Below are 12,500 nucleotides of genomic sequence, written 5' to 3'. Positions count from 1 at the left end.
TCATCTTATTTCATTTCATTCATTTCATTTACAACAGACAAAAATACAGTTTGCATTAAGACATCTATATACACATAATGGTTCCATGACATTTGCTCCTGCGACAATAATTGTTCCCATGAAGTTTCTGCACGCTAAGCCAAACACAAATTCTACCCACAAATATAAGCTTAAACCTAATCCTAATCCTCACATTGAACTAAGCCTAAAACCCCATTACAACACTAATCCTAACCCTAAGTCCTTGGAGAAAGTACGACCGGAGCAATTGTCGCAGGAGCAAATGTGTCACCACATAATTGCATCCATTACTGAATTACTATAGATATGATTGTCCAATAAAGTAAATATAATATATTGTACTCACAGATATGTGAATACAATATATACTGCTTTTCGATTCAACTTATTACGAAAGAGGCGGTGGCCTGCAAAGACTTTTTGATGCTCAACAATTTCTCTCTGTCTTTCTTCCCCTTCACATTTACCGTTATTTTTTTATGTCATTCCTTTTATTTTTGTTATACAAGCTTGATGGTGAGTATAGTATTTGATCTACTTTTCTTGGGGACAAATGTCCTTTTATTCTGATTTAAGTCTAATGAATTGTTATGTATAGTGTAATGCATAATATTCATATTTGTTTGAAGTGTTAGAATGAAGCTATGCAGTACAACGAAATACCAAACACTGTATAACGGCGATACTTTAATTTCAGTATTGTTTTGAATATGGGGCCTGGTAGTTAATTATACAGAGCCATGTTTCCTATCGTGTGAACTCTGTCAATCTCGTCATGTAATCCTATACGGGAGAAAAACACTTCACCACACCTTGCCGGTTACTTTTCCGGATGATGTTTCATTTCATTTCATGTTTCGCTTCCAGTCAACCCTTAGAGGATAGTGGAAAGAGAAAACAATGTGTCGATCACGCCGGATCAGTTTGCAGGAAAAGAAAATACGAGAGAGCTCGATGACATCGTCAACAGCACAAAGGAGGGAATGGAGTCTTCGTCATGTCATGGCAGCCTGACAGCCAGTAGGGAAAACCCACACGTCACGTGGAATCTGTATACGGAGGAGAGGAACACGAAGCCCATGAGAGACAACTACAACCTTATTAAAATGAGCAAAAAGAACACGATAATCGCCGCGGATGATTATCAAACAAAATAATGTGATCAGTGTGTGTCTGTGTGGATTGCGTAGATTAAGGCATAAATGCATGCTTCTGGCTTTCTGACGTATAAAACTTTATCACATCTTTGTCTCGACACGTTTGTTTTAAGTGCTGAACGTGAATGACTTCTATCGAGTCATTAAATCTATACTTGGGGCTACGTACCATATGGTGGGACATAGAAGGGCATGACGTATGTGATTTCCATGCACTGTACATAATGTATGTATGGTGTAGTGTTTATTACAGGAAAATGTGCATTTCCTTTGCATGATGTGTGTCTTTTCAGGTAGTTCCGTAAGTATATTATGCACTTGTATCATCTTTAGCACATTGGTTGTATTCTTGGATGCTTCATGGTTATGGCGTGAACTCTGTTGTCTCTTTAATATCACGATAATGCCATGATCCTATAAAACGATTGTCTTGTGTAAATACCCCTTCCTTAAAGTTTCTGGTGTGCTTCATATGTTATTTCTAACTGTCGATTCTCCTCTTTGCCGCGTGTTTTCAGGAACACTCCTATGGAAGTACTTAGTAATATTCCTCATTATGGACAGGATGTTATAATGTAGTCCGTGTAACATGTTCCGTTACATTCGGAGAAATCAAATCTACTTCCTACTGTACTTTTTTTTTTATTTTGCAATGATTAAAAACAAAATCACCTTCAAATTTTGTGGTCCAATGTCTAATCTAAACGAATAGTAAACTTCCAAAGGGACCGGTCTAACGCACTTTCACCTATTCATCCAAAATGATGACTCTTATAGTGGCTATAGTACATGTCCTTAAAATTGGTATAATACTGCGAAAGAGCTTTGGACAGCACAACTTTTGTGTTCGCAGAATATTGTTTCTATTAATTTGAAGATATTGGAGATATGTATTAAGTTGTTTTAAAACATATCTAAATGTTGTCCATCATGACTGTGTTTCATCACTACCATATAAGGCGTATCGGGCTACGTATTGTGTACGTCTTAGTAATGGGAGATCAAAAATAAACGAAGTAGAAACAAGGGACAATTTCCCAAGAACTCGTAGTATTTAGAGAAGAGGGGAGTAGAATTATTTGTGTCAGAATGTGTAGTTGCGCACCACATTTAATAATCTAAAGTAGACATTAGAGAATTGAAAGGAGCCAACCTTTGGGATGTTGTCTGCGTTGTCTGCATCGAGTAAACATGTATCATAATCCTCTAGATCTTAGATGACTTTGAAGAAAAACGGTAAAATCAGGGCATAATTTACCCCCATCACACTTCGACATTTAACTGTTCGCCGCGTTCATATCGGAAAAGCAGTATGCCGCTAGCACGCCTTCCATTACAAGTTAGTTTGTAACAATAGATTCCTCTGAATGGAAATAACTCTCCTTCTTAGCGTGGATTTCTCTTTCCTCTCCACACCATTTTCTTGATATTGCCATGAAAAGCTGGCATACTCATTCACAACATCCCCTCTGCCGCAATTAGCTGATTATAGATAGTATGCTTTTACTAGCACGTGATACATTTCTTGCTAAAAAAAAAATATATATATATATAAAAAAAATCTCTGTCAAAATACGAAAGTGTGAACCCAAGAAGAATCTTCTCCTGCCAGATCATTTCCACGGAGAGAAAAATGAGCATAAATTCCTCGAGGCGGTCACCGCGGAATACTTTTTTTCTCTCTTTATAACTCCCAGATGAGCTGAGCAGAATTCATCACTACCGTCGCCTCATGGAGGAGAAGCACACTTGCGCAAAATGTCACGGATGTTAATGCTCCCATCATGACAGCTACCTTAAAGAAAAATGGAGAGAAGAGAAAATGGCAAGGATTTGTGCGCCATTTATAACCGAAGTCATCTGTTTTGGACTCTAAACAGTCAAGACAATCCCTGAGTAATTAGGACTATAAATGGCCAGAACAAACGCTCCAAACAGCCACTATAGTCATCATTAGTATCCGCCTCATGCCATTTGTTTTGACTCGTCTCGACTCTAGACATTGACAATTTCAATTTTTGTCGTTTACTGCCATTGCTTAACACTTCGTTTACAAAAGCAGTCTCAAGGATGATTCACAATAAGGCATCTATATTTGATGTGGAATTCCACGTGATTTTACAGATCAATGATTAGGGTCTATAGTCGCGATCATGTACTGATGTATGCAAATAAAATGAGGTGATGAGATAAATTCTTCAAACGACACTCATTAACCTGGAAACAAATTTTTACTCTCCTTTGTTTAGATAAAATCACCAAAGATAGACTTCTTTATTTTGCATGAAACTTGTAATGTTGACAGGTCGATGCCCTTCACAACAGAGTTGTTGTTGCAAAATTATCGTCCCAAAGCATAATTGTCGTGGAGACACTTGAAACTTTAAAAGTCATCTAATCGCTAATTCATGAATGTAATGGAATTTTTATCATTTCATAGATCTGATTTAACTCAATTAGATTCAATTTCAACATACAATTTCGTTACACTTTGAAGGTTGTAAACTAGTTCAATGTAAAGATCGAAAGATTTTGGAACAAACCAATGTAACGCCTTTGTGTGAAGAATTGCTCGTGAAATTCTGTAGTACATTCAAGCCGATATTTCATTTCAGTATTGAGCTAACATCGTCTTGTTCCCATTGGCTTATGTCATCAAAAGAGGTAATGTGTAAAGCTTCATTTCAAAGACAGCTACAGCTAGTCTTTTGCCAAATTTCGTCAAGAGAGAGAAAGAGAGTGGTTGAAATGATTTGAAATCAGGAAACATATGCATGTAAACTCAAGGGGAAAGGGTTTTGCTAATCCTGCGGTATTATAGGCCTAGCATTCCTATGATGACTTGCAGCATCACTATGGCATTAACAGTAATACATTGAAAATAACTAGGAGCACAGTTTAGACTTTCAAGTGTAGCTAAAATCTACGAGTCCTGGCACAATTTATTTGGGGAGTTCACTTTATTCGACTCTATTAATAGGCCACTCTGGGGAGCATTGCTAGTAGGGTCTTTCCCACTGATGTATAGATAAGGACTGGCGTTAGTATTGTTGAAGGTAGCCAAGCCTTCATTAGGCACGTCGATGATTGAGGTGATAATGTGGATGCAAGCCCACATTTACATTGATTACTCGTGTCAACTGGGACGGGGATGCCAGAAGACATAATCACTACGTGCTCCCGCAATTCGGGTCGACTTCGAACGCGAAATGCAATATGAGACAACGCTACTCAACGCCAGAAGCTACACGAACGTGAGGAGGGAATTGGGATGGGTCGCGAGCCAATTTCTGGCACGCGAGCGTGGCAGCGACTCCCCGCGGACCCCGTGGCGCAGGCGACAGGCGCGCTAGCTAGACAAGGCCAGTGTAAGGAACTCAATTCGCATACCACAACGCAACTATTATAGTTGATATCATTTATTATTCATACCGATCTGGATCCTCTTTCAAATGCAGGTTACATTTGATTGAGCTTTCCATCACATCAAAGTCTATGGTCATGTTCTTATGACGTGAGGGATGTATGTGTGTGTGTGGGGGGGGGGGGGTGGGAGGGGGAGGGAGAGTGACCATGACGAAGGAGGTCATTGAAATGTCCATCCAAAGATAACCATGCTTTGGGAAGGGGAAGCCTATTTGGACTGTGTGCATGCTTTAACCCACACAAAGAAAATAATACCAAAGACAACAAAAAGGGCGTGTCAATGAGTTTACCGTCCTGATCACTACTCTCGATGTTTGTAAGAGTTATAACTTTGTCACGTTGTGCATTTACAGTGAGCACGCCTGCCTTTGTCTGTGCGTCCGTCCGCATATCTGTGATATGCTAGTTTTTTATTTTGTATTGTGTCAGTAACTTGGTTTATTTGTGTGTCTGGGTAGCTGCACTTGTACTGGTGCACGTGGTTCGTTTAAAGGAGATGTAGCGAAGAGCTAGCAATCTTATCACATCCGTAAGCCATACAAACATTTCTAGTTAGTTTCGAGAAGGACGATACTTTTTAGTGCGCGAGGTATTATATCACATATTCCGGGAATGACAACACTGTTTGTAACAAAGCTCCTTAATTGTTTAGATGCGTAACTTTACGAATGGAGCTGTCGGGTCACGAAGAAAGGAATACAAGAGCGAAAACGAAAGGGTGACATCATTTGCATCGAAATCGTCGAGTAAACACGACTAATTTCTCTGTTAGAGCAAAAGGCAATTTAGCAAGTCATTCCACTTCCGGGTATAGCATAAAGCTATGGTGGACCCTTTGATTATGAAGGAAATTTGATATGAAAGTCAGTGAAGAAACAGCAGCAACAGAGGTAGCCTGATACTGGGATTACCTTGAAGAGGGGGATCTTAAGATGAGTGCCGCAGTACAGCTTGTACGGTTACAAAATCTGATTGCCTTTTTTATTCACGGGTTTTATAGGCCATTGTTATTCAACGATTATCGCCGAATTTGGGTCATTAATCTCTCTGATTCATCGTCAGTATATCTGACGTCATAGGTATTATGACTTTTAATTTTCATTTATATGATTGGGTTGACGACGACAACAAGCATTACACATAAAGTAGCTATATACAGGATATACCCCGGGGATATACATACAACTCTACACATACAAAAGTCGTGTAGGAAAATGGCTCCCACAGATGGCGTGGGATGTATCTCATGGTCCGAGGTGGAGGTATCTCAGGTGTATGTGTATTGTAATGGAATGCTGATGGTGGTATGACATTCAGTGATAGCTTGTGTCTATCTGGACAAGCTTATTACCAGTTATTTCGATCATGTTACTGGCGCATAGCATTCACAGCCTTCTTACAAGACCTGGTTACCGCAAAGGGAGAATTTTTATCTCTCATTCTTTAAGGCATATTCCATGCAGACTTTGTGTGATGACCATAAATGTAAGTCTATTTCAATTTCTTCATAGAATGGTTGTTAAATGACACATATTACAAACAATTTTATTATAACAAGATCATCTGCAGGAGATGTGAAGGTATTGTACAGTCTGGAAGTCAGACTAGATATCAGCAGTTATACTGGTAACTAGACGCCAGGTATACCAGTTTACGTTATACAGTACACAGATGGCTCCTATAGGTCATACAGAGATGTCGAGCCTAGAGCTCTTCAGTCTGGGTGAAGTGGAGACAGGGTGTTTCACAGTCTGACGCTCTCGGACTATTTGAGGTTACTACATATTGAGTACACCGATGTTCTCCGAAGCAGTATACGTCACTGGTTAACAGGCCTGAAGAGCGGATAATATTCCGAGAACAAGAACTTGAATAGAACAATGACATTAAAGCATCAGACCTACTCATATCAGGTAGAGACATACATTGCAGAGGAGAAGGAAAAAGACCCGGAATAGTTTCATCCTATCATGTAACATGTCTACATTGTATTGTATTCCTCTTGCTTTATCTCCGTTGGACTTCTAATCCCGGTCATCGACACTTCAGATTGATAGTTGTCATTGCCTCGACTGTGATGGTTTCCTCAGCCCTGGCAGAAAACTGGAGTCAAGCCCACCTTCCATTCTGGAGTCAACATGATTAACCTCATCACTACACATTGTGACGTCATAGCTGTCAACGTGAAGATAGCTCCAGGTAGTCTCTAGACTGAGATGCACACTGGTGTAGTATATCTGGTCATTAGCTATGTCGGAACGCCTCAATATGCGCTTCTAGTCTTTTCAAAGACCCTCACACCGATATTAACACTGACAGTGGTTGGTGTAACGCGTTGAGAGCCGACTCGAAACATAACAAACATTCAACATATTTTCAGTTTTCAAGAACAGTGTTACCCATAGCACACATCAGTAACAAACAGAGGGATGTGACCTTTTCATTAACCAAAAACAACCCCCCCCCAAAAAAAAAAAAAAAAAAATGTTGAATTTTCTTCATATTTTTTTTTCTCTCTATTAGTATTATCGTTATCCTGCAAAGACGCCACCAATTGCTGTAGTCTTCTCACCTCGTGGCTGCATCGAAACTTTAAAAATGCATAATTATTGAACGGATTGTCGGATGTTCTCCAAACTGAAGTGATGTGTTCTAATAGCACTGCTATGGCAACAGACATATCTAGGTAGCATTTCCCTTTTTTATAGCGATCTGGAACGATAGCATATAATACTTAAACAGTCTTCTTAACCTTTTTCTAGTCGTTTTCAGATACTTTTGCTGCTCATTGTTAGTATAATCCCACCCGCCCCACGCCCCCTCTCCCCCCCCCCCATAAAAAAAACAACAACGACAACAACAACCCCAAATCAGGTCATGTCATTCAAAACAGATTTTAACAAGGTAAAGGGAAATCGTACTGAATCCGTAAAAGTACGTCGCAAAGGCAAAATAACACAGGAGTTTCACCAAGCGGAAAGATGCCTCATGCTATTCTGATCACTATGGCAACCAACATAATACAACTCAATACGAATGCAGTAAAATGGTTGTTTTCATCAAAACAATGCCATGTTCTGTAAATCATGATCTTGAGGTTGTGTTGTACTTTCCAGTTTTGTTGAGATTCGCGGCCCCAGCGGTAGTATCCAATTAATATTTTGAGAGTCGCGCCAGACAGAGCCCGGTCATGCTCATTGTTGGTTCACCGATGAGGAACAAAGATGTCCGTTGATTGATTGTTCTTGAGGCCTTCTGTCAGGAGAGCATCATTAACGAGTGAAACGATACCCGAAAGTCATGACATAGCAAACAACCGTGTGAGGGGAGGGGAGTCGGCTGCTAGTGCAAACAGTACAGATTTTAATACTGTATCCAAGGGAGGGAAACATTCCCAAATGAATGTTGTTGAAGCAGAAGAGTTGGAAGGAATGATGAACAAGCCAAAAATCAGAATCTGGTTGTTTTTTAAGCATCGTGTCTAATCTTGTCAGGAACGGGCCTGCTCTTTCCTGGACGAGGGGTATAAAATTGCCTTAAAGAGTGTCACTCTACTGATCTCATCAGTGTAAATATTCTCTCGATATATTGGCCGACATTCCTCATTAATCTCCACATCTTATACTCCCAGTCATACTGGGTTGTCGCTATGTACACATTTCAGATCATCAGCAGTGAAAATGCAACGTGTTATCGTTAAAACGTGAACAGTGGACCTATCGGCCGACTCAGCCAACAACTTTCATGGTGTCAAAACCATTGTATAAAAAATTTCAGTCGAAGAGATCGAATTGAGATCGAATTAAGATGTACTGTTTCAATTTTGGAAAGCCCAGAAATATTCTATACTATCAGCGACTGCTATATAAGTATTACCGATCAATCACTCGACAGCGTTCCACTCATTGGTAAACGTTCGATCGCTTTCCATTTATGTAAGCTTACTCTGTGTAAACTTGTGATGTTCTCGTTTCGTGACTAACACAAGATCATGTCAAGTCTTATGTCAACCGAGGTATGAACGTTTTATCATCACACACATTGATCGTCTTTTTATTATCGTTGATATCGTTATTAACGTTGTTTTTGTTATCAAAATCGTGAAAACGAAAGAAGTGACAAGATTAAAGTACTGCCCATTTAGTAGTCCATTTACCAGTAAGTTGGCCTTTATGTTGTTGGTTTTTAATTTAATGTTTATCATTTTTCCTCTGACAAATATTATGCAATGAGCGAAAGTCTGGGTTCCCTTTGATTCAATTTTACCAGGAAGATGAGAATCGTCTCACCTTCCTGGTTTCACTCAATTGACTCGCTATCCAGTAATGGATAAGGAAATTTAACGGCTTTTTTCCTCACTCAGATCAATATACGGACAGACGGAAGTGCGAAGGAAGATCTACGGAAATCACAGAAGGAAGAAAAACACAGACTTCAACTCATTATACGCCTCCACCTTCAACACACCATGTACTATTTGGGTTGAGACAGTGGGCCTTTAGTATTATGTCATTCCACTCACAAGCTACCACACACATAAACGCACGAAGCACACACAAACATAAACACACATAAGTACAAATACCCAGCACAAAGTTTGTTTGTTTGTTTGTTTGTTTGTTTGTTTGTTTGTTTTTCAACTAAGCATCTATATAATTATGTGGGGTGATCATAACGGCTATTTTGGCAGCACATTTTGATAAGGGAAAATCGGATAATGAGCTGTGTATGTGATCAGGGAAGTAGGCGGAAATGGTCCCTCATTTCATTTTAGTCCTGAAAAAATAAAAAAATAAAAATCTCTGGCACCAAGCCTTCTCTACCAGCTGCTCGGGGATTTCCACCGTATACTGCAAAAACTAGCCTTGTGAGTGGTAATGATTTCATGTTTAAATACCAAGTATACAAATAGGATATAATATAGGCAATTTCAATTCAACTATATGACTCATTCGTTGAAAAGTGAAGTCGAATATATATGCATGTACATTGTTTGTCTCCATAAATGAAAATGAAAGACGGAATACATGTCACAAGGTTCTACTTCTGATCAGTGACAAATTAATACAGTCATTCAGTGCGGCTATAAATAGAGTCCATGATGAGAGAGTAATGGCTCTCGATTGATTATCATCGACCACACCCACCGTGTCTAGGATTTAAAGAAAAAACAAAAACAGTTAGTGACCATTTTTATTCATTTATTTATTTATTCAGTTTTCTTTACCCAGGGTAGCCCCATCAGTGGTTTACACACTGTTATCCTAGGGGGCCCTGCAACAGAATGACAAAATCTAACAGTTCATCAAACACAAAATAACAAATCAAGGACATTCCTTTTTACATCATAACATCAACACAATATCAGTACTCTATATAAATGAAGAAATGCAAAATCAATCTTTGGCGATGATAATACACCAACTCACATTATTTGAAAAAAATGATACCTTAACCACTGACCATATGTATTATCATGCATAGAAACTGCTCGAAACAGCAACGCCAGGTGCAACACATCTTCATCTTTAATTGAGAAAACATCAGACCACTCTACTTTAATTGCAGATTACCAATGTTTTTAATGGGAATCCACTGCCTAAACGTGAACCAGGTGTAGCTTTATGATCAAGTCTGCAGAACACAGTTGGGAATGGGTTATTGTGACTTTCTCTGGTAAATGGAAATTCAATTCGACACAATATGTGAGGTTGATCCAATGTTTTCTTTTTGTTCCGAGGCACGACTTTCTATAACGTATGCCCTTCGCAGTGGAAAGAAGTAAAAACCTATAACCAATTATGATGAACAAGAAAACAAAAACTTGTCTTTTCTTTTTTCCGAGGCAACAGTGAAGTATTCAGTGTGACTTCAGAAAGACGATCCCTAGTGCCTTGCAGGGGTAAGGGTGAAATCGCCATGGGTGTGGGTAAGGTTGGATAAGATAAGTGAATAAGAATTAATTTTCAATGTAAAAAAAAACAACAACAACAAAACAGAATGGTATTTTATCTGCATGATGATCATCACATTTTAGTCATACAGAGAAAGACATCCATTTTGTCTTTAGAAAGAGCTAACAAGTGTAACTGCATTTCCCCCTGTGATCTCGCAGCTATACAGGCCTCGACCACGAAAGCATTCCACTCACAGTTGCTCAAATCATGTTATTTTTGCGACAGTCGTATATATTTGTCAGTTTGCAAGGCTAACAATACCGACCTTCATATTCCACAAACAGTCCAAAGATGCTATGAAAATGGATTTCTGTTAGCGATTACAACTAAGTGCGTTTCTTCTGAGATCATTGCACCAGAACTCCGGGTCTAGTTTTCTGTAACACGATCAGGAAGTCACTGCCGATAAAGAATATTTAACCCATTCTTTGTCATCTCCTGAAATATCAACTGACTTTGTACTCTGCTCGCCAGATTAAGGTAGACATCGGGTTAAGGGCATTCCATATACTTCACAAGAAAAACATGAATTATGGCTCCAGATTAACAGAGAAAGTACTTCTACGATGCGATGTATGGAAACTTTATCTATTGCCCTCAGTGTGAACCGAATCATGATCAGTACTAAGGTTTTATGACAACGTTATTAAGTTCAAAGTAACGTCATTTGCTCCTCTACGAACTGAATATGCTACAGGAGTTGCCGTATTGTCGTCACCTTTTATACCCTCCGGAAAGGAGGGAAAAAACCCCAAAAGGAAGCCATGTTTCATTCAGTTTACACCGCAAGAAGGAGCTCATGAATAATAACTTATCGTAGGAGGCAATTTCAGACCACAGGTTGTGTCAAGAATTATGATTTATGCCCCAAAGTGGCTGTCTGGAAGACATAAAACATAGGCACAGTAGGGTGATAATATTTCCTAATATTCCCTGCGGCTAGAATACCATTAACTATCAAATGGAGAGTTTGCCTCATGAATAAGATACCTCCATGTGTGACTCAAGACACTGGGCAGTCTACAGTATTTGTTAACTCTGTAATCATGATTGTCATTAGCATTAATATTGTAACGTTAATATCATCAGTATCATTGTTATTAGTAGTAGTAGAAATAACCAATGTAAACATTTGAATCAGTATAATTCATATTAAGGATATTGTTAAATATACAAAAATGTGAACAATATGTACAATAATTTTTTTTCTAGACTAAACCATCTACATGACAGTTATGGTTTAGTGAGAAAAATAGTGATATCTCTTTATACAGAACTGACCCGGAAAGGGTCCGTTGGGGTCACACTCCGTTCCGGGTCAGAAATGACAGGGAATGGGGTCAGATTTGACCCCATTCAGAGTCATGAATTGGGTCAGATGATCCCATTCCGGGTCTTCATGACCAAAATCCAAGTCATTTTTTTTTTTTTTTTACCCGGAACGGGGTGTGACCCCAACGGACCCTTTCCGGGTCAGTTCAGTTCTGACCCGGATGTTTTTAGAGTGTATCTTAGGCTTTATTGCAAAATACTTACATGGCAGGATGTTTTGTGATAAAACTGACAATGACTGACCAAATTATACGCATCAAATATGATATCTTGAACATTTTATTTTTAATCACCGCTCCCAATGGTGAACAGTCCATTAAGATTGAATTTGTAATACTAGAAATGTCATGATAAACTTTGCATGTGTAGTATCTCCTACTTAGTATAGTAGTGGCAAAGCAATCATTGGTATGTAACAAAAACGATGAGTAGACAGCTATTGTTCTACAACAAAGTCTCTGTCTATCTCGGATCATATGCTCCCCTTGATGAGAAGGTAACCTTTATTTTGATTATATTAAGACTTCGATTGACATAATACCATTTGATCCTTGGTATATTTTGAGTAAAGGTGTTGAAAAGTGAAAAATAGAGAAGATAAGTCAAT

The sequence above is a fragment of the Diadema setosum genome, chromosome 5, assembly GCF_964275005.1.
Source record: "Diadema setosum chromosome 5, eeDiaSeto1, whole genome shotgun sequence".
Taxonomy (NCBI): Eukaryota; Metazoa; Echinodermata; class Echinoidea; order Diadematoida; family Diadematidae; genus Diadema; species Diadema setosum.
This window is presented reverse-complemented; position numbering follows the sequence as displayed.